Source organism: Dermacentor variabilis, chromosome 4 (genome assembly GCF_050947875.1).
Source record: "Dermacentor variabilis isolate Ectoservices chromosome 4, ASM5094787v1, whole genome shotgun sequence".
Lineage (NCBI taxonomy): Eukaryota > Metazoa > Arthropoda > Arachnida > Ixodida > Ixodidae > Dermacentor > Dermacentor variabilis.
In genome coordinates, this window is record NC_134571.1 from 192,347,945 (window position 1) to 192,371,471 (window position 23,527).

Below are 23,527 nucleotides of genomic sequence, written 5' to 3' on the forward strand. Positions count from 1 at the left end.
GCCAGGAAGGTCGGAAGTAATAAAGAAATGAGAAGGAGACAGGAAAGGTGGAAAGTAAGGAAAACACGAAGGTTGTAGGGAGACAGAGACAGGAAAAGGCAACTACCGATTTCCCCCGGGTGGGTCAGTCCGTGGGTGCCGTCTATGCGAAGCAGAGGCCAAAGAGGCGTGTTGGCTCCGCCGGGGGGCCTTAAAGGTCCAAACACCCGGCATCGGCTCAACCTCCAGGATCCCCCTTTCCCCAGACACGGCTAAGCCGCACATGGCTACACGCGGGAGGGTCCAACCCTCGTGTGCTCGGTTACGTGGTGTCGCAACACACCAAACGCCTGCTTACGCAGACGCCCCTGCGGGGAGGGAACATTAGAACGCAGTAATTTGTGCAGAGGTGACGCTATTGAGGCGAAGTCTCGTATGAATCGGTGAAAATAGGAAGTGAGGCCTAGGAAACTACGCAAATCTTTGGTCTTTTCGGGACGAGAGATGTGCCGAACTGCCGAAACCTTGCCAGAATCAGGACGAATGCCGTCTTTGATCACAATGTGACCTAACGCCTTGGTCGCAAATTTGCATTTCTTGGTGTTTAGCTGAAGTGAAGCGTTGGCAAGGCACGTAAGAACTTCATCCAGACGTTTCATGTGTTGAGGGAAGGTTGACGAGAAAACAACAATATCGTCCAGATAGCACAAGCAAGTCTTCCACTTCAGGCCACCAAGAACGGTGTCGATCATGCGCTCGAACGTTGCAGGCGCATTGCAGAGGCTGAATGGCATGACATTAAACTTGTAGAGCCCTTCTGGTGTTAAAAACGCTCTTTTCTCCTTATCGTTTTCATGCATAGGTGTCTGCCAGTAGCCGGAACGCAGATGGAGAGTAGAGATGTACTCGGCACCCTGTAGGGAGTCTACGTCATCGTCTATTCGTGGCATAGGATATACACCCTTGCGTGTGATCTTGTTAAGTGCTCGGTAGTCGACACAAAATCGAACAGAGCCGTCTTTCTTGCGAATCAAAACAACGCGGGATGACCACGGGCTAGCAGAGGGGCGTATTATGTTCCGTAGGAACATGTCGGTGATGTTCTCATCAATGAAGTCCCTATCGGCTAGCGATACGCGATACGGTCGACGGCGCACGATGGATGTACGATCTGTCTCTATCCGATGCGTCGTAATCAAAGTCTTTCCCAACGAAGCTTCATGTTTTTCGAGCAAAGCAAGCAACTGTTGTGACTGCGAAGGTGTCAGGTCGGAACTGATGGCAGCTGCAAGAATTGAAGGAGATGAGGCCTGTCCAATACAAAGAACTTCAAAGGAACTGCTTTAAGGGAAACAACATAGATATAGTCCGATTCAGTGGCGCAAGCCAATGTAGTGCCTTTAGGGATGAGCCTTTTCGGATGTCGGGTTTGTAGCGTAGAGGAGTGCAGAGCCATGACCAAATCGAACCAGCCGTGATGCAAAGGCTATCCCTCTTGAGAGACAGCGTGGAGATAATAATACGAGCACGTCACCGTGGTCAATGATATCAGACGTGATAGTAAGAATTCTTTGATGGCGAGGAGGTAGCGCGGTATTTTCTGCAGCAAGCAAGTGAAGTGGTGCGCCATCGACATGAAGTGAATAGGTAGTGCCGGTCATGTGGACAACGCGTTGCCCGCAGTAGATAGACGCGGAGGCCGTAGAAAGAAAATCTCATCCCAATATGAGCTGCTGGCCAGGCGAACTTAATACTGCAAATTGTACCTAATGCTGAAGTTCATCGATGGAAATAAGAGCAGTGCACATGGCAATAGGTCGAATGGCGGCCCCTTGAGCACCGAGTAGCGTAGGTCTATTATAGGAGGTCGTAACTTTCCGGAGTTCGCGAAGACAATTCACTGTGAATAACTGAAACACTATCACCAGTGTCTATCAAAGCTTCCACTTGTACACCTTCTACTACAACCAATTTCATATTGTACGGACGTGATAGAGGAATTTCTGTCCTGTCGTTCGATGCAGCTTTTTCTCCAAAAGCTGTAAAATTCACTTTTGGAGACGATGCTCGGCGAATCGAGAAGCAGGTCTAAGTGGTGACCCAGAGCGGCGAACGGGTGACCGCGAGCGGTGTCTCGCAGCACGGTACGTCGGAGCCGTCTCGGATGCTACAGTAGGCGATGGAGAGCGGCCGAGATTGGAGCATAAGGACGGCGTTGCTCATGGAAGCTCCCTAGACGGTGGAAAGTAGCTTCGGGCCAAAAGTCATCCCGTTCGTATAAGTCATATCCGCGACGCTCTTCTTGCAGGCGCTTGCGGCAAAACCGTGCTACGTGGCCACGATAGCCGTAGTAGTAGCTGATGGGACGAGGAGGAGGCCACTGCGGATAGCTGGTTTGGGTAGGTGTGCTGGTAGTCATGAAAGACATGTGGGCCGGTGTTGGTTTCGGAGGCATCGGTGTAACGATGGCTGGAGTAACTGCTGTTACTTGTGCGTACGTTGGTGGGGCCCTAGTCGTTAGAGGGTCCGTGCACGCTGCACCAGCCATGTACGCCAATTCCTCCTTGAAACGTCTCGCAGATTGGTATCCGAGAAATGAAAAGGCTTTACGACGAAGCCATGATACTGTAGCTCTTCTATAATTATTCTGCGGATCATCGCTCTTAACGTAGGGACGTCGGCAGTGTGTGCAGTGTTGTCTGGTGGCACCCGTACTGATTCGAGTTCGTCAAGGCGCTGGCAAGTAGCGATGGTATCAGCGACGGCAGTGGGGTTCTTGATGGCTAAAGCATTGAAAGCGATAGCTCCGATGCCTTTGAGGATGTGGTGAACCTTGTCTGATTCAGTCATGGCCGTGTTCACGCGTCGACAAACAGCAAGCACATCCTCGATGTACGACGCATAATATTCCCCGAGTGGTAGCTTGCGATTGTCGAGCGTCTTTTTTGCGAGGGTGGAACGAACAGCCGGTGTGCCGAAGATTTGTCGGAGCTGCTTTGAAGGCGCCGCAGTTCGTGAAATGAACCTCATGATTGAAAGAACCAAGTCGTCGCTACTCCTGTCTGATAAAAGGTGACGTCGCGTAGCTTGGACACATCGTCCCAACGGTTAGCCGAACTCACTCGGTCGAAGTCGTCCAGCCAATCCTCGAAGTCTTCACCGCGAAGTCCAGCAAACAGATGAGGATCACGCTGTGCCCATTGAGAATCCAATACGGATAGGCTGGGGTAGCCGAGGCCGAGATGGTTGAAGTAGTCTGTTGGCTCGTCCTGCGACATGCTGGCGGACAGCTGGCACAATCGTCAACCTGATCGGAGCTCAAGGAGGTTGAGCGGGGACGGAGTGAGAGGACGGAGGACCGAAGAGCACACCCCACCACTTGTGAGGCAGAGGTTATCACGACGTTTATCACGCGTCGGAGATGCGGGGAACCAACCAGGCCCACAGCACGGATCACACTTAAGAGCAAGCCCCACAAGCGATGAAGAACCTCATGTGCACCCCACATGATGATGATAATGTACAGATGGCAAAGAGTAGTTTATAAATGTCCACAATATATATATATATATATATATATATATATATATATATGTGTGTGTGTGTGTGTGTGTGTGTGTGTGTGTGTGTGTGTGTGTGTGTGTGTGTGTGTGTGTACCTATGGCAAAGACAGTAGGCAGCTCGGAATCAACGTTTCGAGGAGACTCATCAGTTGTTAAGTTGTAGGCACTGGGTTAAGGCGACCCTTATTAGCCCATAGTATACCGCGAAGGCGTCCGTCAGAACACTTCAGAACTGCCAGCGATACGCAATGCTGGCACCAAGTCAACATTCGCTCTCTCATTGTCTAAATGTCCAGTCGACCGGAGTCGTATGTAATAACGCGTGACTCATCCATCGAGTCAAGTAACGATTATGCAATGTGCGCGTAGAACATTGCTTAACTTTAATCATTTCAGGTCTATGTGTAACTACTCATGTTGTCGTTAATCTTTTCCTTCTTTCCTTTCTTTAAACATAGACCTGCGACAACCGAAATTCTGGATACATTATGAACATAAACTGCGACGACGTGTTCAAGTGCGCGATCAATTAGGACCAAGCGAGCGGTTGCGCCATCACGTTTCACAACCGAGTGTCCCTACGTGCGAAGGTGAGTACAACGACGCTGTGTGTGGTTGCTTTTCTTTCTTTATTTACTTGAAGCCGCCAGTCGTACTTCGAACGTAAAGTTTCGCATGGAAGCTGCGCTTTACCTGCACCATATCTGAAACGAGACTTGTTACACGGTCCGCAACTTTCTTGCAGCTGACCTTAGTGATTCTGTGATTACCGCGGCTTTAGAGTTACTGTGCAGCACCCGCCGAGTCGAGTATGCCCTTGGTATAAAATAACTTGTATGCTTTAGGTAGTACGATTGTTTGCAGTTTGGGACATGTGTCGGAATGTACGCTGTGCGCCCTTCGCGCTTTACGGCGGCCTGCCGAGTTCGTGCGGGTGCCATGTGTGCGCATGGAGTTCGCGAAGCGCTCTGGCAGTTTATATATATGTATATATATATATATATATATATATATATATATATATATATATATATATATATATATATATATATATATATATATATATATATATATATATATATATATATATATACACATGTGTTCTGTTCACGCGCTTCGCACAACAGGGCATGTCGCAGTTCTTTGTCCTTGTGCGAAACATTTTCCTAGCGTACGTCTGTGCATTATTTGATACCGGTTTCACACGGGGCTCTTTTAGCCGCTATCCAGTCCGTTACAAATCGAATTTCTCGGTCGGGATTGGCTCCTCTGCGCAAGCTACGAGAGTGAGCCAGTCGCATCAATAATTTCGATCCGGATTGGGCTTGATCGCGATCGAAAGTGGTCGTGTGACACCGGTTTTACACATGGCTCCCACATAGGGAACACTTTAAGTTCAATGCTACTGAGTGAAGAGCATGTGCATATATATGCCAGTGGTGGTATGTGGGCAAGTCTTTCTGGTGAAGCCAATACTTCTGCATTCAAAACATTTCAATTACCCGCGTAGTGCATCATTGTGTCTACTTCGACAAAACGGAGCACCAGTGCAGATATCTGAGCATACCTGTCCAGGGCAGCGAGTGTGTCTACCTTGACACCACTACCAGCATGTGCGGCAGTTCTATTTCCAGCAGCGGGACTGCACAATAATCAGTAGAGTGCTCTCAAGCTGTTTATCCATGAAGCTCTGCCTGGACTGTGTGCCAAATATTTTTGGACGTGAAAGTGGGGGTGAATTGGTAAACATCAGTGGAACTGTGCCTGGACTTTGTGGCAAATGTTTTTGGATGTGAAAGTATGAGTGAACTGGCAAAGAATTTGCTCTGGGATACATATATTAAACGTTTTTCTCATTCAGAGTGCTTTTTTTTACTTTAGGAGACTGGAGATGTGCGCAAAGTGTGACATGTCAGTGTGCTAATTAATGTATTTGCTGGTTTGCAAATTATTCGTTGCAACTTTGTTTTTGCCAGAGAGGTACAACTTTGCCTCTTGTAAAGCGCTTTTTAGATAAAACACTTACTATTTATTATGACCATTGCTTCCTTTGTTACAAAAGTGCAGCTTCCAGTGCATTCCAGTTTATTTCCATGTTTATGTAAGTTTCTAATATGAGGCTTGCATATTCATTTCTCACGTTCTGGAGTGGCAAGATGCAGCATTACTGTCTCATCGTTCGCTGTACTACAGTAGGGTTCACTTGTTACACTTGTTACACGTTTAAGTGTTCTGCACTAATTTGACTTTATTGCTTGTTTGTTGTATGGTTATTTTTTCTCGCCATTACCTTCTTTGATGTATCCTAAAGGCAATATTTCAAATTTTACATTGTTCCCATTTTTTTTTATTTCTGCCACAGGATTGTTTTATGATGGTATGCGGTGGTATTTCTTTTTGTGCTCTTTTCAAGCTTCTAGCTGATTGGTAACATTCCTTGGAGGCAGTTACTATCCGATTCATACTCTTGCATTTTCCAGTCTACTTCTTCCATTCGCTCCGATGTCACTTCTGCATAACTCTAGTCCATCTAATAGCACTTGCACTTTACTATGATAAATTAGACACTTTAGTACACTCCAGGTTTTTCTGTTCATTTTTGCATGTGTACTTGGAATTTTGTTTATGTGCTAGTGAATGTTCACTTTCGAGTTCATTACGAATCCTTTTTGCGACTTTTGTCATTGTTGATGTACTTTTACTTCTATTTGCATTTCTCACACAGTTTGTTCGAACCTTGCATAAGCATTACATTTTAATAAAGTGTTTTTGCTTTGTCACAATGTTCTCATTTCATGCACTCTTGGCATGAAGGGCTTGGTCTGGCCACCTGCCAAGACGTCGCCATTTGTTCTTTGCAGGATGTCATACCCATTGTGGTTGTAAGGATCGTAGCTTACTAAAGGCGGTATTAGGGATTCATTATTCCTAACAAGCTCATTTTCGTGCGACTTGGTAGAGGATGCGTCGACCATGCGGGGAACAGTGCTTGGCGCTGCGCCATGGCTCTTATAGTCATCATCGACGCTTCTAGTCATCTGGGGCGCGATTGGAGATCGTCGTTCAAAACGCCCGATCAGTTTCACCTCACGCGATTGGCCTAGGCCGTGCCAACGGCCTAGGCCAATGAGGTTTGTTTCGCGTGAGGCGAAACTAAACGCGTGTTTTCAACAACGATGTCTGATCGCGCCCGTCACCCGCGAAAATTAGCTTCAGATGATCGTAAACCTTTCAAGACCGCTTCTAGGCCAGCTTTTTGATAACGTCCTAAAAACGTTTAGAAATTGGTTACGAATAGTTTTGGCAAAGGGATTACTTGTGTCTTTCCCAATTCTATTTCTAGACCAGCTTTTCGGATACGTCTTGCAGACCTGTTCTAGATCGTCTCAACAAAGTAATTAAGCCGGACATTAGTAGAGATATACGACGTTTTCCCGCCGAAGTTCTCTCATTCGTGTCTTCTTTAACCCGTTTTTATCGTCTTGGATAAACGCTACGAAAACGTTACGTATCTCTTTTGTGCTACCTAGGACCCCATAATTTAATTTTAACGCGAGAGCGTTAAGGAGCTCGTATCGCACAAAAGCAGGTGTCGTCGTCAGCGTTGGCCGTGAGCGATAAACGGCGGAATGAAATACATAAATAAAAACAACTGGTAAGATGGGCTAGGTGGGAATCGAACCAGCGTCTCCAGAGTGTGAGACGCTCCCACTCAGCCATGAGTTCGATGTTTCAAATTAAGACAAAAGCGCCTGTAGTGAATGCGGTGTTGCCTTCGAAACGAGCCGTAGAAAGTTATACTGCGGTGTATATTGGTAATTATGAGCATGTAAATTACAGAAGTCGCAGTTATACACGTTGCAAAGTACATTTCCGCTACATTTCTTTTGCGCTTGGCGCACATGCAGAGCCATCTTGCGGCAAACACTGAAGACCCCCTCCTCGCAATGTACGGCGCTGCCCCGACAGGTGGCACGCCACTCGCCCGCTTCTCCGTTTCGTCTCGCTTCAGGGCATTGGGGCCGTGCGTGGACCGGTGCGAGGATGCCCTAATACTCTTGCGTTTAATAAGTTTTATCGCTATCTCCCCTTCCAACTTCCAGCGTGCGTCACTCAAACCCTCGTCTTTAGGCGACGCGGCTCCTCTTTCCGCTCACAGCGCGATTCCTAGGTGCAGCGTCCAATGCGGCACGCCTCTGACGTGATCCCTGCGCCGTAGCGCGTCTGGTGGGAAAGCGTCCCCTGCGATGTGTGCCGTGCTGCTGGCGAGCAGTCATGCGTCTGCGTGGTGCTAACAAGCGAGATAGAGGACGATCCCATCGAGGCGTCAGCCCCATGATAGCGTCCGCCTTCATGGCGCGTCGCCGCCCGGCTGTCCGTGCCGATCACGAGGTTTGGCTCGCGTAGATCGTTTCTCCCTCCGAGACATCGAGTTCTTTGGTTCCTTCCTCTTGCTCAGGCGCACGTTTCGTCTTTATGGGACTCAAGAGCATGCTGAGCAAATGAGTTCGCGGTGCGAACAGGGTGCGATAACGCTATCGCGTTCCACTCTTGAAGGTGAAGCTTAAGCCTCCTCCAAGTTTTTAATTTAATTTTTAAACACTCTTTATGTGGCAACCGGGCATCAAGCTTTAAAGAATAAATAACTGTAAAATAAATTGGTCTAAAGGGCTCCTAACATTGATAAAATTATTTTATGATAGTGGCCGTGAATACTGGGGACGACGACCTACGGAGTCGCCATCTGTCGGAAGCGCCTCCCTTGCATAGTATAAGTGATAACGCGGCGCGCTCCTCATAGGTTTGGCTTATGGCGCTCAATGAAAAGCACCACGCGGCAGCTCTCCTGAAGATTTCTGTAAGTACTCTCAACACGAGGGGAATTTTTTTACAGTCAAAATAATAACCTTGGGCAAAAGGAAAGCACAGAATCGTCTACAGACGCTATCTCGTTACTGAACATGTACAGTGAACGCCACTGTGCACCCGCCGTGGTTGCTCAGTGGCTATGGTGTTGGGCTGCAGAGCACGAGGTAGCGGGATCGAATCCCGGCCACGGCGGCCGCATTTCGATGGGGGCGAAATGCGAAAACACCCGTGTACTTAGATTTAGGTGCACGTTAAAGAACCCCAGGTGGTCGAAATTTCCGGAGTCCCCCACTATGGCGTGCCTCATAATCAGAAAGTGGTTTTGGCAGGTAAAACCCCACAATATAATTTTTAACGCCACTGTGCACGGTCGCCTTGATGCAGTCTCCCGAACCAGCCTCTTCCGTGAAAGGTAGGCAAACGCTGAGAGCAAACTATGTGAAATATGTTGTTATAGTGGGCTGTCTGTATAACCAAATGGAGCGTAACAGAATGAAGCCTCTCTATGCAGCGATCGCACGGGCTCACAGCGACCGACTGCGCGTCTGCATGCATGTGCGCGCACAATGTTTTGCCTTGTCTGCAAGAGCGTTTTCGCACCGTGCCGTGCGCGAACGAGCACAGCAAAGGATGAAAAAGCGAGCCCGGATGAAAGACGGCGATAGCAAGGAGGAAAGCGGAAGAGAGGGTATGGCGAAAGTGTAAGAAAAAGCGTAGTGCCGCGCTAGACTTACTCTGCGGTGACGATGGCTACGAGATGACGCTAGAGTAGTGGGCATACTCTGTTCATCCATGACGCCAGCGATACTACATATGGAAACAAAGCGCTGCGCAAGTGGAGGTCTGCCTGCGACGGCTGTTGCGAATCGCGCCCACGCGTCGCCTACGCGCCGTTCCTCGCGAACCTCGCGGTAAGCGAGGCAGTCGCGCCACACTTCACTTCGCTTGCAACATGTTGCACGCGACAGATTGTTCGCGCCAGCCAATACATCGCGAAATTCTCAGTGAATTTTTTCAAGTTCTTTCCTAATTCTAATTGACGCCATCGTCGTACCCCATGCACATATACGTAAACCAAAGTGAGGTATAGGGTTGCCAAAAAAAGAAAAAAAACAATGCTCTCGCATTTCAAAGGGCCAGAATTACTGTCTGTCCTGCTCAGACCAGTGTGCAGCACCACGACGTGGAATCGTAGGGTGCAGCTCAGCCGGCACGCTAATAAGCATGCGCACAGAGCTCGTGGCAGCAATGTGCCACGTGCAACCACGCAGTTGAGATAGACAGGGAGGGCCGAGACACTTCTGCCAAGGCGTTCCAACTTGTGTGTCTCGGAGGAAGCCGGGCGCTTTTGCGGTCTAGAAATTATACACGGCACCGAAACTTCTTTATTACTAGCACCCACAGCTCAGCGAGGTGTGTAGCCAGGCAAATTGGGGGGCTTTGCCGTTTGTTGGCCGATTCGATTGTCGTTTAACCGTGTGCGCACGTTTCGGATGCTGCCCGCGTAGCGCCCAGTGCGCACCCATGGTGTAGCGTTGAGTCCGGCATGCTGCAGCACGTGACACCTGCAACCAGGCTGACATCTCCAGCTACAATTCAAGCTTCCGAGTGTGTTTTACCGCCAACCACACCGCTTTCTTCGGTGCGACTATCTGTTAGCAGCTGTGCCGCGAGTACGGGCGCCCTCGGGAATATCTCGGGATTGTTTTAATGCGGGAACTATGCCTGAAACAGCTGCGATTTTTCATTACAGCAATAGTCACAAGTGTGTACCGGCCGCACTAATACCAGGCTAATATCCGACACAAAGCATTTTTTATTTCGTTTCCCACTTATACCACTTCACAAGACAACACGCCGCTGCTGTTCCTGCTTCGCTCAGACGGAGATCTGTTATAGCCTTCATCTTCGTTAGAACTGCGACGGGTAACGCAAGACTTTTTGAATGGATAGATCGCATGCTTACCAGCTGTAAAGTCGCAATCGAATAACGCACCACCCTTACATTCTGTCTCAAGCAGCGATGACGGCAAAACGGCGCCCTCTGGGCACTTAACATTTTCTTTTGAAAGCTTCAAGGGCAACCCCGGCGAATTTTTCGCCATGTCAAGGTAATGGAATATTTAGGTTCCCGAGATCCTCCTGTTACGCGTCTCATAGTAGAATTGTTCCGCAAATTCGATAATAATTTTAAATGAGCAAGAAAGGGCAAACACGAAATTGAAATCCGATCAAGCAGCCGAGCGAACCTATTCGTGTGATGTCACGGGTGTCCGTACAGCGAAAGGCGCGCAAGCCGTGTCCGTCTCGCCCGCTGGCCGCGAAGAGCAGACGCTCTGCTGAATTATGGCCACGCCGAACGTTCAAGTGACAATGTCAGCTGCACCCGCGCTTCGGATCTGTCAAATATTGACAGTTAGGATACTGACGAATTCAATAGCCACGAATCTCGGTTCGCATTCAACCCGCCACCTCGACAGCCAGCGCCCATGCGCTACATATCATGCTGCAAGGTGAAGACCAAAGGCAGTCCTAACCACTGATTTATATGTGCTGCTTGCTATTTTAGGTGTTTTACCTCTGGTCAGGGAAGCGCTTCGCTTGCTCACTGTAAGATGTGGAGCATTTGCTTACATCGGCATGTGCAGCGACCACTCCTTGTTCGCTTGACATATAATGCTAACCGCTCATCAGTGACATCAATTAATGTCGGAATATATCGAAACTGGCAGATCTTGTACAGGATGGTCCTTTGTGAAAGGCAACACGCGAGCGCGTGGCCTGTGCTCTGCAGAGGCTACCTAGAGCACCAGCAACAGGCAGCAATAGGAAGCACGTCCGCCTGTAGTGTCGTCTGCTGCCGGTCAAAATAACCAGACACGGCTGATAGGCAAGCGGCTGTAGGACTGCCTCCTGCGCCAGCAGGATGCGCAACAGGTGGGGTCTGCATCGCAGCTTCTGCAAACGGCACTCGGTATGCTAGCACAGTGGAAACGTAGAAGAACGAACATATGCCCGCTAGCTAATAGGCACTCTCAACCAGTGGCGTAGCCAGAAATTTCGTTCGGGGAGGGGGGGCGGGGGTCACCATGCAGCTCGGCCTCCTCCTTAAGAGGAAGCTTTAGCTCGGGTGCTCCTATCTAAATACATGTAGAAGGGGAATTCGTTTTTCTCGGCAACCACGGCACCAATTTTGACGACGTTTGTTGCATTTAACGGAAAAACTGAAATTCTAGTGACTGCTCGTTTCGGATTTTTCATTTGGGTAGTCAATTCATTATCAAAAATTGGCCAATATCGCAAATTTTCAGAAAACGAAACTATCTAGTTTATAACTCTGTACCTCAGCAATAAGAATTGGCATCACAATTCTGTGAATTGCACCTAATAATACATCTAAACCGAACAAAATGGATTGTTACACATGAATCTCAAAAAATTTGTATTGTGGAAATACGGCTTTTGCAGAACCCTTGTACACAACATGATCAATTCACGTAAGCTACAAATTGACATACCAAATTTACCCGCTTTGACTGTTAGAATAGATGCCATTTACAGAACAGCGATATCTGTTCTTGATGCAACGCTATTCATTTGTAAACGTCGTGCTTATATCTTTTCCGAACTTTCAAATTTTTCGAAGTATATTAAACAAAATTCAAGCCCTAAATCGACATTCCGCTTCCAATAGACACCAGAACTTTCTCTCTCAAATACAACAAATTTCATTAAAAGCGATTCAGGGGTTCTCACAGAAAAGCGTTTCTGCGTTTTACATGTATATGAATAAGCCGAGTGTGAGTTGGGCCCGAGCTAAAGCTTCCTCTTAAAAAAATTGTCAAGGGATGAAATACATGAATAATAATTTCATTTCCATTGCCAAAGAGGTTCCAAACGAATTCTTGAACGCTACGCACTGTCAAAACAAGTAAAATATCTATTTTTCATAAAACTTACTCGTATGTGCAAAAAAGTGTGCACAAAATAACTTTTATAAATGCTTCCATGTTTTTTGTGTATTTAATAGGTAAAGAAAATATCACACGAAATTTCGAATTATATATCAGTCCGAAACCAGCAAAGTAGTGCATGCCGCTGATATGAAAAATGTAAAGGTCATGAAATCAGCAAGTTGCGGGCAAATATGTTAATGATACTTTGTGATTCAAGAACTGTGTTTACATTCTTGTGCATATGCAACGGCCAGTTAAAAATCTCGATGACTCTCTCATTTGTTCCAATATATTAAGCAGGAGCAGCCGTCACCGGTCGTGTATTGTGAGTGAATGCACCGAAACTATAGTCTCAACAGGGAGCACGTATAAAAAGCAGTTCTGCAAAACATGCGAGGGCGAGTCAAATGAAAGTGATCCAATGCGAATATAAGAAAAATGGGGTACTTTATTGGAAAGTAGTCTCCATGGGCATTTACACATTTGTCCTATTGACTAACGAGTCGCGTGATTCCCGTCTCATAAATGTCCCTGGGTTGCTCTTTCCAAAAGTCAGGAACTGACTCTTTCACGTTATAGTCCGACATGAATCTGGTTCCCTTGAGCTGTTTTTCGGTTGCCCTAAAATGTGGAAGTCGCAAGGCGACAAATCTGGGCTGTGTGGCAGATGTTTCAGCGTTTCCCACTTGAACTTTGCCAGTTTTGTGTTAATCACATCAGCGACGTGGGGACGGGCATCGTCGTGGAACAAGATGACCCCATTTGTCAATTTTCCCTGTCGTTTGTTCTTGATTGCGAAACGCAGCCGTTCCGGCGTTTCACAATATTTGAAAAAATTGATAGTCTCTCAAAATTTAGCAAATTCTCTCAGTAATGGCCCCTGACGATCGAAAAAAAAAGGACAACGCCACCTTTCCGGCGTAAATGACGGCCTTTGCTTTCTTTAGGCGTGATGAATTCGAATGTTTCCACTGTAAGCTTGCCGTCGTGTCTCAGGCTCGTAATAGTGGCACCATGGTTCCTCCCTGATCACAATTGCAGACAAGAAGTCGTCACCCTTATTGTGATACCGGATCAGATGAGTCAAGGCAGCGCCGAACTTCTCCGTTACCTGGCGGTGGTTCAAAATCTTGGGCATCCATTGCGCACACAAGAGCCGATAACCGAGATGTTTATGAATTGTGGTGTGAACCGGACCGTGACTGATGTTCAACGCTCTGCCAGTTCATTGATGCTTATCCTCCGTTCTTGTCTCAACACCTCATTAACCTTTTGCAATTTGGTTAGGGGTGATTGCCCGATGGCTTTGGCCTGGTCTTGGACCATCTTTGTAACTTTCACGTCCTTCTTTGAACAGTTTGCTCCAACGCTTCACAGTGGCCAATGAAATGCAATTTTCAACGTACACGGCAGCCATGCGGTGACTAATTTCTTTTTGTAAAATGACTTCAGCTGTCAAAAACCTCAGGGCACCACACTACGCAACTTCTAGAGCGTCCATTATGTCGCGCAACCATGTTCAACCCAGTGCATAAGAGCATTAAACAACCTTGATACTCACACCTGCGTGTCACTTCTGTAATAGAGAGATGCCTCTGTGTCACGCGCATGCCTCGCAGATAATGGACCGAACAATTGCGCGGGGTGGGTTGGCTCACTTTCATTTTACTCACCTTCGTACATTAGAAATGCGAAGATACAATGGAATATACAAATGCCAAGATACAGCTTGATAAAAGGCAAAAAGTGTCACTGGAAAGAAAGTTCGATGCACGTATACACAACATCCCGCAACTAGATATTTAAATATACGTATATCTCTCCAATAAATCTACGTATCTAAAAGAAGTCACTGTGTACAATGCGTCAAACGAGGCAAATAAACATGTTGTGCAAACAGAGATTCACAGAATCCTAGATCCCACCCCATTCCCTCCACTCCTCCCGATGTATCGCGTGCGACGGAAGGCGGCGCGCTTGCTCCCCGCTTTTCTCTTTTGCGCACACAAGACTGAGCCACCATCGCCGTCTCATCCATTCCAGCCCCCCATTCCCCTCCCTACGCTTTCACTCGCATATACAGCATGCGGCGCGCGGTCAAGTTGTTATCGCCCTCGGACTTTATACGAAACATGAGGGCGACGGCAGGACTGCGCCTGGAGTGCCCATATAATTGCTATCGCAATACTATATAATAAGACTCTCCGGCAACTGATGCGTCCCGTGGCCCATTACTGCCACAAAAGAAGACGTAACAAAATCGAACTTTCACCGTACAATTCGCTGCGCTACAACAATGTCTTTCTTTTTCTTTTGTGCGGCCGGGGCACCGATATGAAAAAGCGCAAAGTATGTTGGCCACAATCAAATGCCTATTTTGGGCACCTAATGCAGGTACAGAAAGAATATCGAAGAAAACGTGAGACGCTGGGTCCACCGAGAACCACACGCATACTGCTCGGTATCCTACACAGGCGAGACAAGACTTTCCGGAGAGGTTGCGCTCAAGCGAACGCGGTGCAGTTCGAGTCCCCACAGTAATGGCGGCGAGCGACCATTGTTTCTTTTTCTCGTCTGCTAGACAGAAAGCGCCCAAAACTCTGCCAGGTGAAAATCCACTCGGCCAGAAAAAAGCGAACGCACGCGTAAGTGTGCCGCGCAGTGGTCGGGGTAGCACCAGTTTGTATAGGTATTCTGTGGTAACCCGAGTAAAACGCACGCGCTCTCTCTGGCAGCCCGCGGGTAGGGTGGCGAGGATAAAAAAATTGAAGAGGCTCAATGTGTCCTCCCTAATAAAAGTAAAAGCAGAAAAAATAAATAAGAACGTAGTTACCTTGACTGACTTTAGTGTCTTGACATGGATGCTTTGGCGTAGGTGAAAAAAAAAATGTTGATATTTTTTATGTGTCACGACCGTACAAATGAACCACAACATCGCTTCATTGCATCCGATGATGATGATGATGATGATGATGATATGTGGTGTTTATTGGCGCAAGGGCCAAGTGTGGCCAAAGAGCGCCAAGACAGTGGTGATGAGTTTGCAATGTAGTTATGGCATCGATGGGGATAATGTAAAGTGGCTGTATAGGGGCCTTAAGAATAGTCGCTCTAGAGTGCGTAAAATCTATCTGCAATAAGAATATGTCGATGACAATGACGTGTTCTATGTGCAATAAAATCCATCGTGAAAAGAGTCATGCAAAATAGAAAATATATAAGCTGGTAAAATCACTTGGAGCACTGCTGCCTCGCCAGAGCCCTTGACACGCAAGGGACGAGAGGCATGTGCTATACGGAAAAACTATCACAGCGCTATCCTCTATAGAGAGGAGGCGCTGCGAACGTATGGGCTAATTACATGTAATACAACATCTTTCAGGAAACCTAGGACTGCGTTAGTGTCAAAGAGCGGTTCTGCTCCGAGTAACATAACAGGATGGAGGGGGATATGCTGCCGGTATGCTAAGGGAAAATGTTTCTTTCTGTCATGTTCGGCTTCCCGACACTCTAGGAGGACGTGGAGGACGGTCAGCCTTTCCCCGCATCTACCACAGGTTGGAGGCTCGTTTCCCGTGAGCAAAAAGTTATGTGTGCCAAAAGTGTGTCCTATTCTTAGCCGGCAGAGTAGGACATCTGTCCGACGTGATTTTGTTGCAGAAGGCCAGAACCCTAATTGTGGCTTTATTACGTGCAGTTTATTATTTGTTTCCATGTCCCACGAGCGTTGCCAGTAGTTCCGCAGTTTTCTGCGCAAGTAGGGCCTCAGATCTGTGACAGGGACTGCTGCGGTAGGATTTACAGAATACGATGCTATTGATGTGGCCATCTGGTCCGCCAGAGCATTGCCTTCGATGCCCCTATGACCCGGCACCCAGCATATGGTGACATGCTGGTTACATATATACGTTTTACATAGGACGGAATAGAGTTCATTGATTACTGGGTTTTTGTGCTTAGAAAATGACATTAGGGCCTTCAGAACACTTAGTGAGTCCGTATATATAACTGATTTCTCGAGTTTTGATTTCTTTATATACTTTACAGCTGACAACAGTGCGTAGGCCTCAGCCGTAAAGATGCTTGTTTCCGGATGCAGTACATCGGATTCCGAGAAGGATGGGCCGACGGCTGCATAGGACACCCCCTCGGGTGACTTCGATGCGTCTGTGTAGAACTCCGTGCAGGAGTGTTTGTATTGGAGTTCCCGGAAATGCATTTGTATTTCAATCTCTGGAGCGTGTTTTGTAACTTGCATGAAAGATATATCGCATTCTATGTGCTGCCACTCCCAAGGAGGTAGCAGCTTGGCTGGCTGCATTAGGCGGGGCTCGAGGAGTGGGACATGCATTTCATCACTAAGCTCCCTCACACGCATCGAAAAAGGCCGTCTTACGGAAGGACGATTATGAAAGAGCGTGGCATATGTCATATCGTTAATGGTATTAAAACATGGGTGTTGAGGATTAGAGTGGACTTTCAGGAAGTATGTTTGGCTGATGTATGTTCTCTGCAGATGTAGTGACCACTCATTTGATTCTGCATATAAACTTTCTATGGGACTTGTTCTGAAAGCTCCAGTGGCCAGTCGAATTCCTAGATGGTGGACCGGATCTAGCATCTTTAGCGCGCTCGGGGCTGCAGAATGATAGATCACGGCACCGTAGTCCAACCGCGATCGGATGAGGCTCTTGTAAAGATTCATTAAACATTTCCTGTCGCTGCCCCATGCTGTGTGGGATAACACTTTAAGTAAGTTCATTGTTCTTAAGCATTTGACCTTGAGGTACTTTATGTGTGGAATGAAAGTTAATTTCGAATCAAGTATGATGCCTAAGAACTTGTGTTCTTTGTTCACAGGAATTCGCTGACCATACATTTCGATACTGGGTTCTGCAATGAGTCCTCTCTTTCTTGTGAAAAGCACACAAGAACTTTTGTTGGGGTTGACTTTAAATCCGTTTTCTTCTGCCCATTTGGACACTTTGTTCAAGCCCTGTTGAACTTGCCTCTCACATACTGTAAGGTTGCAGGATTTGAATCCTATCTGTATGTCGTCTACGTAAACAGAATAAAAAATGGCTGGCGGTAACGAGGCACGAAGGGTGTTCATTTTTATGATGAAGAGCGTGCAGCTAAGTACACCTCCTTGAGGTACACCAGTTTCCTGTATAAAAGGTCGCGACAATACATTGCCGACTTTCACGCGAAATGTACGGTTGGACAAATAGCTTTCTATTAAGACGAGCATATTGCCACGGATGCCAATTCCCCACAAGTCTCTCAATATTCCATAGCGCCACGTAGTGTCGTACGCCTTCTCCATATCGAGGAATACGGATAGGAAATATTGTTTATGTAGAAAGGCGTCGCGAATGTTTCCCTCAATGCGCACAAGGTGATCGGTTGTGGACCGCCCTTCTCTGAAGCCACACTGAAAGGGATCGAGGATATTGTTGAGTTCAAGGTAATGTACAAGTCTGCGGTTAACCATTTTTTCAAAAAGCTTACAAAGACAATTTGTAAGAGCTATCGGACGGTAACTTGCCGCCAAGGAAGGGTCCTTGCCCTGTTTAAGAACAGGGACCACAATCGCTTCTTTCCATGTGGATGGGAGGTTTCCCGCAGCCCAAATAGCGTTGAAAAGCGTGAGTAGTGTAAGTTTGGTGTCAGCGTGTAAGTTTCTGATCATTTCGTACATGACCCTATCAGGTCCCGGCGCAGAGCCCCTGCATGTGGTCAAGGCAGCTCTCAACTCAGCAATATTGAAAGGCCGGTTATAAGGTTCATTCTGCCTGGATTTTCGTATTATGGGCTTACATTCTTCTATTTGTTTGTATTTCAAAAATGATTGCGAATAATGGTTTGAACTCGACACGCTCTCGAAGTGTTCCCCAAGTGAATCTGCCTGATCTTTTATTGTTTCACCTTGTGTGTTTACCAAAGGAAGTGAATATGTTTGGCGCCCTTTTATCCTATTAAACCGGTTCCAGACTTTGGCCTCATCTGTATACGAGTTGATACCGGATAAAAACGTCTGCCAACTCTCCCTTCTAGCCTGTCGGCGTGTTCGCCTGCCTTGCGATTTCACTTTCTTAAAGTTAAACAGATTCTCCGCAGTGGGAGAGGCGCGTAGCAATCCCCACGCTTTGTTCTGTTTCTTACGAGCGATCCTACAGTCCTCGTTCCACCACGGGACACGCCGTTTGCATGCCCAGCCATTTCCTTGTAATATACATTTAGTTGCGGCATCTATTAAAAAGGCTGTAAAGTATTCCACGGCAGCATCAATTCCTAACGAGGACATCTCATCCCATGAAATATTACTGAGAGTTCGGAATTTCTCCCAGTCAGCTGTATCAATCTTCCACTTGGGAGCCTGTGGTGGATATTCGTTTTCTTTAGGTGTTCTTAATAGTATGGGGAAGTGGTCGCTTCCGTAAGGATTGTTTATAACTTCCCATGCGAGTTCAGGAAAAATAGAAGGAGAAACTATGCTGAGATCAATTGAAGAAAAGGTTTTGTTGGCAAGACAGTAATATGTGGGTGCCTTCTTATTAAGCAGACACGCACCGGAAGACAAAAGGAGCTGTTCAACGAGACGACCTCGCGCATCGATACGAGAGTCGCCCCATAGGGAGTTGTGCGCATTGAAATCGCCAAGAACAACATAAGGTTCTGGCAATTGATCTATAAAGGATTGGAATTCATGTTTCGTTAATTTGTAATGTGGGGCTATATAAAGAGAGCTAATGGTGATGAGTTTGTTTAGGAGAACAGCTCGAACCGCCACTGCTTCGAGAGGCGTTCGTAGCTGTAAAAGTTGACACGCAATGCTCGTATGGATAACAATGGCGACACCGCCCGATGATGCGACAGCATCATCGCGATCTTTGCGAAAAGTTATGTACTGTCGGAGAAAATTTGTGTGTTTAGATTTTAAATGTGTTTCCTGTAAACACAGCACTTTTGGATTGTGTTGGTGGATCAGTTCTTGTACATCATCAAGGTTTCTAAGGAGACCTCTGACGTTCCATTGTATGATTTGTGTATCCATATTTAATGTAAATTAGTGCTGTGTGTACGGAAACGGAAAGATGCCTTAGATTACAGAGCCCTTTCGAGGCCCTGTAATTGGTGTTTTGTTCTTTTTGAAGCGTTCGAGTGATTCTCGACGCTCCTTAGGCGCCTGGTGCGCCTTGAGGATAGGTGTGGTGTCCATTGCCTCTTGTGAGGCGCCGGACACGTGCTCTTGAGAGCGGGAAGTTTTCAGAGGGAGTCCCGCCTTGGAGGGCAAGACCCCTGCGCCCACCAGCCCGGAGGTCGATGGGGCTCCCAGAGGGATTTGGCTGCGCTGGCCGTTGCCAGCGCTGGAAGGGGCCTCGGAGGCTGGGGCAGCCTCGGCTGCACCCACCTTCGGGGTGGATGGTCCCTTCTCCTCGGTTGACGGAGCAGCGCTAGCTGCAACCGCCGCGGGGGCAGATGGCGTGACTGCCGACTCACTGCTTGTGGGTCGGACAGCCGCCGGAGGCCGTTGTGACGCTGCCCCCTGACGCGCCACTTCGGCAAAGCTGGCCTTAGGAAGGTATGCAACCCGCCTGCGTGCCTCTTTGAATGATATGTTTTCTTTTACTTTGATAGTGACTATTTCTTTTTCTTTTTTCCAAGACGGGCATGACCGCGAGTATGCGGCATGCTCGCCATCACAGTTCACGCAGTGTGGAGCGTTTTCGCACGTTTCAGAGGCATGGTCACGGGAACTACATTTTGCACATGTCTGGCGGCCTCGGCAGTTCTGTGAGCTGTGGCCGAATCGCTGGCACTTAAAGCATCGTAGGGGATTCGGAATGTACGGTCTCACTCGGATTTTCACATAGCCTGTCTCGATAGTGTCTGGTAGGTTGCTTGAGCCAAATGTAAGTATTAGGTGCATGGTATTGATTTCTTTTCCGTCACGTCTTATTTTAATTCTCTTAACATTGATCACGTTCTGATCATTCCAACCATCCAGAAGTTCAGCTTCAGACAATTCAAGCAGATCAGCATCCGATACAACGCCACGGGTAGTATTCATGGTACGGTGTGGGGTCACTGTGACTGGAACACCCCCAAAAGATACAAGTTTGGACAGTTTTTCAAATTGTTTCTGATCGCGGAGCTCTAGGAGAAGATCACCGCTAGCCATTTTCGATGCTTTGTATCCGGGACCAAAAACTTCTGTCAGAGATTTCGAGACAATGAAAGGTGAGATCATTCTTACAGTCTTCTCAGGCTTATCGGAGTGGATGACATGAAAGCGGGGAAAGTTCTGTGTACGATTGCCAAAAAACTTAAAGACATCTTCGGTGCGCCCTCGCTTCTGAGGGCGATCAGGAAGTTTGGGGAAACCAGTTTCCATGAAGATATATAAAAATTCGGCAACAGCGCCGACCGCCCACCACGGAGCCCAACGCGGGGACGCGGCAGAGCTTGCATACAAGTCTGCACGACGCCAGTCGTACGCCGCCACTATAACCAAATATGGTGTACCCAAGGTTGGATAGCCACACAGGGTTAACCCTTGCCACCAAGAAGAAGGAAGTAAATAGAAGAGAGAAGGAGACAGGAAAGGTGGAAAGTAAGGGAAAGACGAAGGTTGTAGGAAGAGAGAGACAGGAAAAGGCGACTGCCGATTTCCCCCGGGTGGGTCAGTCCGGGGGTGCCGTCTACGTGAAGCAGAGGCCAAAGAGGTGTGTTGCCTCCGCCGGGGGGCCTTAAAGGTCCGAACACCCGGCATCGGCTCAACCTCCAGGATCCCCCTTTCCCCGGACACGGCTAAGCCGCGCACGGCTACACGCGGGAGGGTCCAACCCTCGTGTGCTCGGGTACGTGGTGTCGCAACACACCAAACGCCTGCTTACGCAGACGCCCCTGCGGGGTCATTGCATCCGACCTCACTGCTGGCTTTGTCAACTTGACTGATAGTGTGTTGATTTGGCTTGTCTCGTTGTATGGTCCGATGTAAGACTTTAGAAAAATCAATGCGCATTTGGCGTTCAATACTTATAGTAACATCAAACCCACAAAGTTCCGCAATTGAATATCAGAAGCACAGCTTTGGAAATGTCAATGCACCTTTCACATCAAAAGTTTGCGAGAACTTTATACCCATAAATTTCGGAATTGTCATCCATGCGCTGCGTAGATTGCGCGGCCTCCGCAAGATGGCGTGGCGAGTCCGTTCGCCATCACAACGCCCTTGAAACTGTGCTCGGATGGGGCTGCTTGGCGTTACGTGACTCCCGGTGTAGGGGAGCTGCCGCGAAATCCAGCCCGAGTTCGGAAGCTTCGCGCTGACATGTCTTTTCGAGCGTGAAAAAGACATTCTAGAGAAAATTCAGAATGATTTCCGGCACCGGGGATTGCTTGGATGGGCGGTGCATGGACCGCACGAAAAAATTTCGGGGGGGGGGGGGCGCTGAAGCCTCATAAGCCCCCCCCCCCGGCTACGCCGCTGCCAACTTATCATTCTTCCCATTCTCTCAATGCACTCATTATGCTCCGGAAAGCAGACGCAGATGAGGACTTTGCGCGTACAAGCGTTCAATTAGAGAACGCGTAGTTTCCTCGCGGATTAGCCGAAGCCAGTATTGACACTGTTGGTGACACGAGTTCGTTGTTTACACTGCTGTATCGAAGGGGCATGACATGACATATTTGGCATACCATGCAAGCAGTGTACCTCAGAAGTTAAATAATGGGTCTGCGTCACAATACGTAATAATACACCCATGTTATGATTTGCCCATGTTCGTAGTCTAATTCGGGGAAGTGACGGTGAGTGCGGCTCTCAGATTTCCGTCGAAAACGGCAACGTACGGATGTCGATACAGCTCCTTGTCGTCGCTTCTCGCTTGATGTGTGTGCACTGTAGTAAATTAGCAACGGTTTATTCAAATGCGTGTGGTGAAAACTGAACTAGAGAAGGGGATTTTCTTCATCGTGATGGCTTAACTTCAGGTCGGTCGTTCCGATTCGCCAGCAGCAAACGCATGAACTACGCGACTGTGACTATAGGCTTAACCTCGGCTGAGCGCGATCGGCATCGGCTGGAAGTGTGTGCAGATGGCGAGCGCTGAAGTTCGTGCAGCCAATAACGCAACGCCACTTGCGTCTCATCTCTTGCCCGTGGACAGGGAATGCGATTTCTCGCGACAGCAACTTCTCACGACAGGCACCAGCTCACGATCACCAACTCCTCGACGCTCTCGTAGCTATCTGCATTTTACTGGCACGCTCTGCATGAAACACTCCTGACATCATGCACAATATTGCCTGTAACTGAGGAAGAGGTAAGGCTAATTAAATTTATTAAAGGTTAATAAATTAATTAAATTTATTCGTAAAAAAGTCTGTGCAGCTCTCAAACCAGCTTTTTGAGGACAGGCCGAAAGCGTTCAGAGAAACGTACCCAGCGAATTTCATCGACATCCTTTGACATCGGATAATCGCCGGAGTTGGCCTTTAAAGGGTTCTGACTCGGTGTATTTCCCGCCGCGCTGCATGCAAGTATACGGCGCCAGCTCCGGGGCAAGCCGAATGAGACGAGAGTGCACCTCTGGCAGTAGAAACAAGAGAGGAGGTGAACTGAGGCAGAGCACGGGGGAATACCGGGCGCCTTTTTATCGCCGAGAAATTAGCTGCCCACCCCAAACGCATTGCAAGAATAGGAGAGTCATCGCTCGTGTATATCTTTTACTTTGTGGATTGCCAACGCCGCTCCTGTTCCGGCAGAGAAAAATCGCGCGGGGGATGCGTCACCGCGCCGCCCACTTCGTCGCTTTTGGCGCCAGACGTATGCTCTGCTCGCCTATGGAGACATTCCGACCCTCGTTTCCAGCCCTCCATACACAGGAACACACGTGCGCTTTGATACCGTGAAATCATGGTAGTGGCAACGCTGACTGCAACGGCACCCATGTGGCTCGAGTGTCCATGTAATTGCCATCACAATTAAAAACACAAGGCGAGTGAAGACGCCGGCTGAGGGTAATAAGTTCTTTTTTTTTATTCAGATACCCTAAAAGCCCTTGCGGGCATTACGCGGGGGGGGGGGGCAGTTAACAACAATACAGTTCAAACACAATTAGGGGGGAAAGGCAATATAGAGCACTGTGGTAA